At 39.7% G+C, this 8,014-nt stretch overlaps 1 non-coding gene across 1 annotated transcript; it reads left to right on the forward strand.

Moving 5' to 3' along the window:
- Window positions 1–7,347: 7,347 nt before the first annotated feature.
- On the forward strand, window positions 7,348–7,451 carry LOC112704531 (small nucleolar RNA R71). Its single transcript, XR_003155152.1, has one exon. It is a non-coding gene; the product is annotated as a small nucleolar RNA R71 (small nucleolar RNA).
- Window positions 7,452–8,014: the final 563 nt, after the last annotated feature.

Genomic DNA, 8,014 nt, shown 5'->3' on the forward strand with positions numbered 1-8,014 from the left:
CTCTTCGATGCCAAAACCTTCCACTCGCTCCAGAGATCAAACATTCACACCTTCGCCTTCTCCCCCTACATCTCCTCCTCGCACAGATCTTATGGCTTGCACCAAGAATCCCTCAAGGATTCCATCTTCCTCCAAGCCAACCTCAACTCCCAACGTTCCTCACAGTGCTTCATCGAATCCAAGCACCTCGAAAGGGAAACGGTCTGCTGCAGCCAAACCAACCATTGAGCCAACTCAACTTAAGCCAAGGTCTGTTCCTACTCATCTTCAGAGAGGTAAACCACATATCCCTTTTAAATCTATTAAGGAATCAAACATTGATCCCTTTGCACACAAATTACACTTCATGACCTCCCACTCAAACTATAACCTTCACAGATTTAGGTCTGCCATGAATAATGAATTTTGTGAAGAAGTTATTCAGTATTGTACCCTGTGTCTGACTTTTCTTGCTGATTTACCCAATCTGAAAAAGAAAGGTTTTCTTTTTGTTGAAAATTTGGAATTTCTGGACTGGAATCATCTTTTTAAAATTAAAAAGCCAGTTTACCCACTGTTAGTCAGTAAGTTTTATGCCAATATGACTTACCATGAGAGCAGTATTCATTCTTATGTCAAAGGCTGAGACATTGTGTTAAACAATGAAAATATCAGTGCTTCCTTGAAATACACTGATGTTGGGGTGTGTGGCTATGCGTCAGGTAAGTGGGATGAAGGAGTTGGTATCTCTTTAATGATGCTCTGGCTTATGTATGTGAACATTTTTCTCTTATTGATGGCATCACACCCAATCACAAGGCCTTGGGTTATAATCGTGCTCAGTTGCACCGTATAGTAAATCATATCATCCTTCCTTAGAGTGGTTTATACCAAATGGTATCTTACATTGACACTCTTGTTTTGTATGCTATTCTCACAAAAACAGAAATCTCTTTTGCTTATTTAATGGTAAGATATATGTTTGATTTTGTTAGAAGTGAGAAAGATAAAGCCCTTCCTTATGGCATGTTCTTAACTTGTATTTTTGAGCATGTTGGTGTTGACTTGTCAAATCAGGATTATGAAAATAGACACTCATATCTAAAAGAAGGTGGTTAAGTGAAACAGCAGAAAAAGGGACCCACTCGTTCTGAAAGGGTAGTGCTTGATGATGATGATGATGAATCTGTTCCTGAGAATTCCCCTGCTCCTTCTACTGAGGGTACCACAGTCTCAACTAGACAAAAATCTACTCTATTTGGGGTTGTTAAGGATGTGGTACAAGAATTTGTCTTCCAGTCAAACCACATGATTACTCTAAGCAAAGAACATAGGAAGCTAGCAAGCAAGCATGAGAACTTCCTCAGAAAATCAAGAGATAGAGTGGCTATCTTTCTAAAGTTCATTGATAATCTCCAACAGGATGAAAATGTTGCCACTGATACTTAAGAAGAGGATGATTCTGAGGTGGCTGGTTCAGATGTCTAGAATTGTCCCACTTGTTGCTGTCTTCCGGTTACTTTCGTCTCATGAAACTTTTGTTGTTTCCTTTTTGAACTATTCTATGTTTTGGTTTGGATGACTGTGAACCGTTTAAACACTGCTGCATTTATTTTCAGTTAATTAGATGTTTGGACTTTGCATTAACACTTTTGTGCAAGTTTTAAGGTGTAGTTTTATCTTGGTATTAAGTTCTTTTCCACCCTTGATGACAAATGGGGGAGTAGTAGTAGTAGTATATGAATTTTGATTTATCTTTATGAATCTGGTTATTGTGTCACTGCTGTGGTCATTTTTTGTGAATTAAATCTGATATTTGCTACTATCATGTGAATCCTATGTGTGAATTTCAGTTTGTGAATCGATCTTACATGATATGTGGTGCACGGAATTGTGATCATCAACAATGACGCCAAAAACTTGGTAGCGCTCTCAAACGTGAATCACACTTAGCCACAACTCCGCACAACTAACCAGCAATGTACTGGGTCGTCCAAGTAATACCTTCCGTGAGTAAGGGTCAATCCCACGTAGATTGTTAGTATGAAGCAAGTTTTGGTCATCTTGTAAATCTCAGTTAGACAGATAATAAATGTTATGGAGTTTTTGAATAATAAATAAAGCAGAAAATAAAGATAGAGTTACTCATGTAATTCAATGGTGGAAATTTTAGATAAGTGTATGGAGATGCTTGTCCCTGTTAGATCTCTGCTTTCCTACTGCCTTCCTTCAATCCTTCTTATTCCTTTCCATGGCAAGCTGTATGTAGGGCATCATTGTTGTCAATGGCTACATCCCATCCTCTCAGTGAAAAAGGTCCAAATGCTCTGTCACGGCACAGGTAATCATCTGTCGGTTCTCGATCATGTTGGAATAGAATCCATTGATTCTTTTGCGTTTGTCATCACGCCCAACAATCGTGAGTTTGAAGCTTGTCACAGTTATTCAATCCCTGAATCCTACTCGGAATACCACAGACAAGGTTTAGACTTTCTGGATTCTCATGAATGCCGCCATCAATCTAGCTTATACCACGAAGATTCTGATTAAGGAATCCAAGAGATATGCGCTCGGCCTAATGTAGAACGGAAGTGGTTGTCAGTTACGCGTTCATAGGTGAGAATGATGATGAGTGTCACGGATCATCACATTCATCATGTTGAAGTGCAACGAATATCTTAGAACAGGAATAGCTGAATTGAATAGAAAATAGTAGTAATTGCATTAAAACTTGAGGTACAGCAGAGCTCCACACCCTTAATCTATGGTGTGTAGAAACTCCACCGTTGAAATTACATAAGTGATGAAGGTTCAGGCATGGCCGAATGGCCAGCCCCCAAACGTGATCAGAAGACCGAATGGTCAAAAGACCTTACAATCAAAAACTCTGAATACAATAGTAAAAAGTCCTATTTATACTAGACTAGCTACTAGGGTTTACAGAAGTAAGTAATTGATGCAGAAATCCACTTCTGGGGCCCACTTGGTGTGTGCTTCGGCTGAGCTTGAGCTTTACACGTGCAGAGGCTTCTTTTGTAACGTGTTTTTGGCGTTCAACTCTGGTTTGTGACGTGTTTTTGGCGTTTGACTCCAGAATGCAGCATGGAACTGGTATTGAGCGCCAGTTTACATCATCTAATCACGAATAAAGTATGGACTATTATATATTATTGGAAAGCTCTAGATGTCTACTTTCCAACGCCATTGAGAGCGTGCCATTTAGAGTTCTATAGCTCCAAAAAATCCATTTCGAGTGCAGGGAGGTCAGAATCCAACAGCATCAGCAGTCTTTTGTCAGCCTTTTATCAGAGTTTTGCTCAGGTCCCTCAATTTCAGCCAGAAGTTACCTGAAATCACAGAAAAATAGAAAAACTCATAGTAAAGTCCATAAATGTGAATTTAGCAAAAAACTAATAAAAACATCCATAAAAGTAACTAGATCCTACTAAAAACTACCTAAAAACAATGCCAAAAAGCGTATAAATTATCCGCTCACCACAACACCAAACTTAAATTGTTGCTTGTCCCCAAGCAACTGAAAATCAATTAGGATAAAAAGAAGAGAATATACTATAAAGCTTAGAAGATTAATGAATATTAATTCTAATTAGATGAGCGGGACTTGTAGCTTTTTGCTTCTGAACAGTTTTGACATCTTACTTTATCCTTTGAAGTTTAGAATGATTGGCATCTCTAGGAACTTAGAATTTCAGATAGTGTTATTGATTCTCCTAGTTAAGTTTGTTGATTCTTGAACACAGCTACTTTCATGAGTCTTGGCCGTGGCCCTAAGCACTTTGTTTTCCAGTATTACCACCGGATACATAAATGCCACAGACACATGACTGGGTGAACCTTTTCAGATTGTGACTCAGCTTTGCTAAAGTCCCCAGTTAGAGGTGTCCAGGGTTCTTAAGCACACTCTTTTTGCTTTGGATCGCGACTTTAACCACCCAGTCTCAAGCTTTTCACTTGGACCTGCATGCCACAAGCACATGGTTAGGGACAGCTTGATTTAGCCGCTTAGACCTGGATTTTAGTTCCTTGGGCCTTCCTATCCATTGATGCTCAAAGCCTTGGATCCTTTTTACCCTTGCCTTTTGGTTTTAAGGGCTATTGGCTCTTTCTGCTTGCTTTTTCTTTTTCTTTCTATTTAATTTTTTTGCCAAAATTATTTTTTTCTTTTTTTTGCAAGCTTTTGCTTTTTCACTGCTTTTTCTTGCTTCAAGAATCAATTTCTTGATTTTTTAGATTATCAATAGCATTTCTCTTTGTTATTCATTCTTTCAAGAGCCAACAATTTTAACATTCATAAACAACAAGATCAAAAATATGCACTGTTCAAGCATTCATTCAGAAAACAAAAAGTATTGTCACCACATCAAATATAATTAATACTAAATTCAAGGATAATTTCGAAATTCATGTACTTCTTGTTCTTTTGAATTAGAAATGTTTTTCATTTAAGAGAGGTGAGGGACTTATGGTGTTCAAGGAATGAGTCCACCTTAGTGAGGGTGGCACCTTCTTGAAGGACCAATGGTGCTTTTTGAGCTCCTCTATGTCTCTTCCTTGTCTTTGTTGCTTGATCCCTAGTGATTTTGGTGCTCTTATCCTTAGTTGCTCCCAATAATTGTGTGGAGAAAAATGTATTCCTTAAGGCATCTCAGGGATTTCTTGACTTGTTGAGATCCATGAGTGGGCTCTCTTGATGTGCAGTCAAATGCTCTATTACTGAGCTATGGACCCTTGAGATGAATCTCTCCATCTCCCATGACTCGGAGGTGGAAAAATTTTTTTGTCTTTCCTTTTCTCTTTTTTTTTGAGGTTTCTCTGGCCTTAGGTGCCATCAATGGTTATGGAAAAACAAAAAAGCTATGCTTTTACCACACCAAACTTAAAATGTTGCTCGCCCTCGAGCAAAGAAGAAAGAATGGAGGGAGAAGAAGATATGGAGGAGAGGGAAAGATGTGTATGTTTCGGCCATATGGGTGGGATTAGGTGGGGAAGAGATGGATGGATGTGAGTGGTGAAGAGGTGATGGGGAAGAGAGATTGAGGTGATTGGTGAAGAAGAGAGAAGGTGAGTTGAGGTAGGTGGGGATCCTGTGGGGTCCACAGATCCTGAGATGATCCTGTGGGGTTCACAGATCCTAAGGTGTCAAGAATTTACATTCCTGCACCAATGAGGCGTGTAAAACGCCCTCTGCATGCAATCCTGGCATTTAACGCCAGATTGATGCTTGTTTCTGGCATTAAACGCCAGCTCTAAGCTTATTCTGGGTGTTCAACGCCCATCTGCAGCATGTTTCTGGCATTGAACGCTAGCTTTCCTCAGTGTGCAATCCTGGCATTTAAACGCCAGATTACTGCATGTTTCTGGTGTTCAGCACTAGATCCATGCTCTGTTCTGGCGTTGAACGCCAGCCAGATGCTCCTTACTGGCATTTAAACGCCAGTAAGTCCTTCCTCCAGGGTGTGATTTTTCTTCTGCTGTTTTTGATTCTGTTTTTAATTTTAGTATTTTTTTCGTGACTCCACATGATCATGAACCTAATAAAACATAAAAGAACAATAAAAAAGAAAAATAAAATTAGATAAATAAAAACTGGGTTGCCTCCCAATAAGTGCTTCTTTAATGTCAATAGCTTGACAGTGGGCTCTCCTGGAGCCTTACAGGTGATCAGGTCAATGTTGTAGACTCTCAACACCAAACTTAGAGTTTGGATGTGGGGATTCAACACCAAACTTAGAGTTTGGCTGTGACCTCTCAACACCAAACTTAGAGTTTGATTGTAGGGGCTTTGTTTGACTCTGTACTGAGAGAAGCTTTTCATGCTTCCTCTCCATTGTTAAAGAAGAAGATCCTTGAGCCTTAAATACAAGGTAGTCCCCATTCAATTGAAGGACTAATTCTCCTCTGTTAACATCTATCACAACTCCTGCTGTGGCTAGGAAAGGTCTTCCAAGGATGATGCATTCATCCTCATCCTTCCTAGTGTCTAAGATTATGAAATCAGCAGGGATGTAAAGGCCTTCAACCTTTACCAACACATCCTCTACCAATCCATAAGCTTGTCTTACTGACTTGTCTGCCAATTGTAATAAAAATATGGCAGGCTGTACCTCAATGATCCTCAGCTTTTCCATTACAGAGAGTGGCATAAGATTTATGCCTGACCCTAGGTCACACAGAGCTTTCTCAAAGGTTATGGTGCCTATGGTACATGGTATTACGAATTTGTCAGGATCTTGTCTCTTTTGAGGTAAAGTTTGCTGAACCCAAGTATCTAGTTCACTAATGAGCAAGGGAGGTTCACCTTCACAAGTCTCATTACCAAATAACTTGGCATTTAGTTTCATGATAGCTCCTAGATATTGAGCAGCTTGCGCTCCAGTTACATCTTCATCCTCTTCAGAGGAAGAATAGTTTTTAGAGCTCATGAATGGCAGAAGGAGGTTTAATGGAATCTCTATGGTCTCTATATGGGCCTCAGATTCCCGTGGGTCCTCAATAGGGAACTCCTTCTTGCTTGAGAGACGTCCCATGAGATCTTCCTCATTGGGATTCACATCCTCTCCTTCCTCTCTAGGTTCGGCCATATTGATTATATCAATGGCCTTGCACTCTCTTTTTGGATTCTCTTCAGTATTGCTTGGGAGAGTACTAGGAGGAGTTTCAGTAATTTTCTTACTCAGCTGGCCCACTTGTGCCTCCAGATTTCTGATGGAGGACCTTGTTTCACTCATGAAACTTAAAGTGGCCTTAGACAGATCAGAGACTAAATTTGCTAAGTTAGAGGTACTCTGTTCATAATTCTTTGTCTGTTGCTGAGAAGATGATGGATAAGGCTTGATATTGCTGAGCCTATTTCTTCCACCATTATTAAAGCCTTGTTGAGACTTTTGTTGATCCTTCCATGAGAAATTTGGATGATTTCTCCATGATGAATTATAGGTGTTTCCATAAGGTTCACCCATGTAATTTACCTCTGCCATTGCAGGATTCTCAGGATCATAAGCTTCTTCTTTAGAAGATGCCTCTTTAGTACTGTTAGATGCATTTTGCCATCCATTCAGACTTTGAGAAATCATGTTGACTTGCTGAGTCAACATTTTGTTCTGAGCCAATATGGAATTCATAGCATCAATTTCAAGAACTATCTTCCTTTGAGGCATCCCATTATTCGCGGAATTCCTCTAAGAAGTGTACATGAACTGGTTATTTGCAACCATGTCAATAAGTTCTTGAGCTTCTGCAGGCATTTTCTTTAGGTGAATGGATCCACCTGCAGAATGGTCCAGTGACATCTTAGAGAACTCAGATAGACCATAATAGAATATATCTATCATGGTCCATTCTGAAAACATGTCAGAAGGACATCTTTTGGTCATCTGCTTGTATCTTTCCCAAGCTTCATAGAGGGATTCACCATCTTTTTGTTTGAAGGTCTGAACATCCACTCTAAGCTTGCTCAGCTTTTGAGGAGGAAGGAACTTAGCCAAGAAGGCCGTGACTAGCTTATCCCAGGAGTCCAGGCTATCTTTAGGTTGAAAGTCCAACCATGCTCTAGCTTTGTCTCTTACAGTAAAAGGGAAAAGCATGAGCCTGTAGACTTCAAGATCTACTCCATTAGTCTTAACAGTCTCACAGATCTGCAAGAACTCAGTCAAGAATTGGTAGGGATCTACTAATGGAAGTCCATGAAACTTGCAGTTCTGTTGCATTAGAGCAACTAATTGAGGTTTTAGCTCAAAATTGTTTGCTCCAATGGCAGGAATTGAGATGCTTCTTCCATCAAACTTGGAAGTAGGTGCAGTATAATCACCAAGTATCCTTCTTGCATTATTGTTGTTGGGTTCGGCTGCCATCTCCTTTTCTTGTTCGAAAATTTCAGTAAGGTTGTCTCTGGATTGTTGTAATTTAGCTTCTCTTAGTTTCCTCTTCAGAGTTCTTTCAGGTTCTGGATCAGCTTCAAAAAGAATGTCGTTTTCCTTGTTCCTGCTCATATGAAAGAGAAGAGAACAGAAAAAGA

The sequence above is a fragment of the Arachis hypogaea genome, chromosome 7 (assembly GCF_003086295.3).
Source record: "Arachis hypogaea cultivar Tifrunner chromosome 7, arahy.Tifrunner.gnm2.J5K5, whole genome shotgun sequence".
In the NCBI taxonomy this organism is placed as follows: Eukaryota; Viridiplantae; Streptophyta; class Magnoliopsida; order Fabales; family Fabaceae; genus Arachis; species Arachis hypogaea.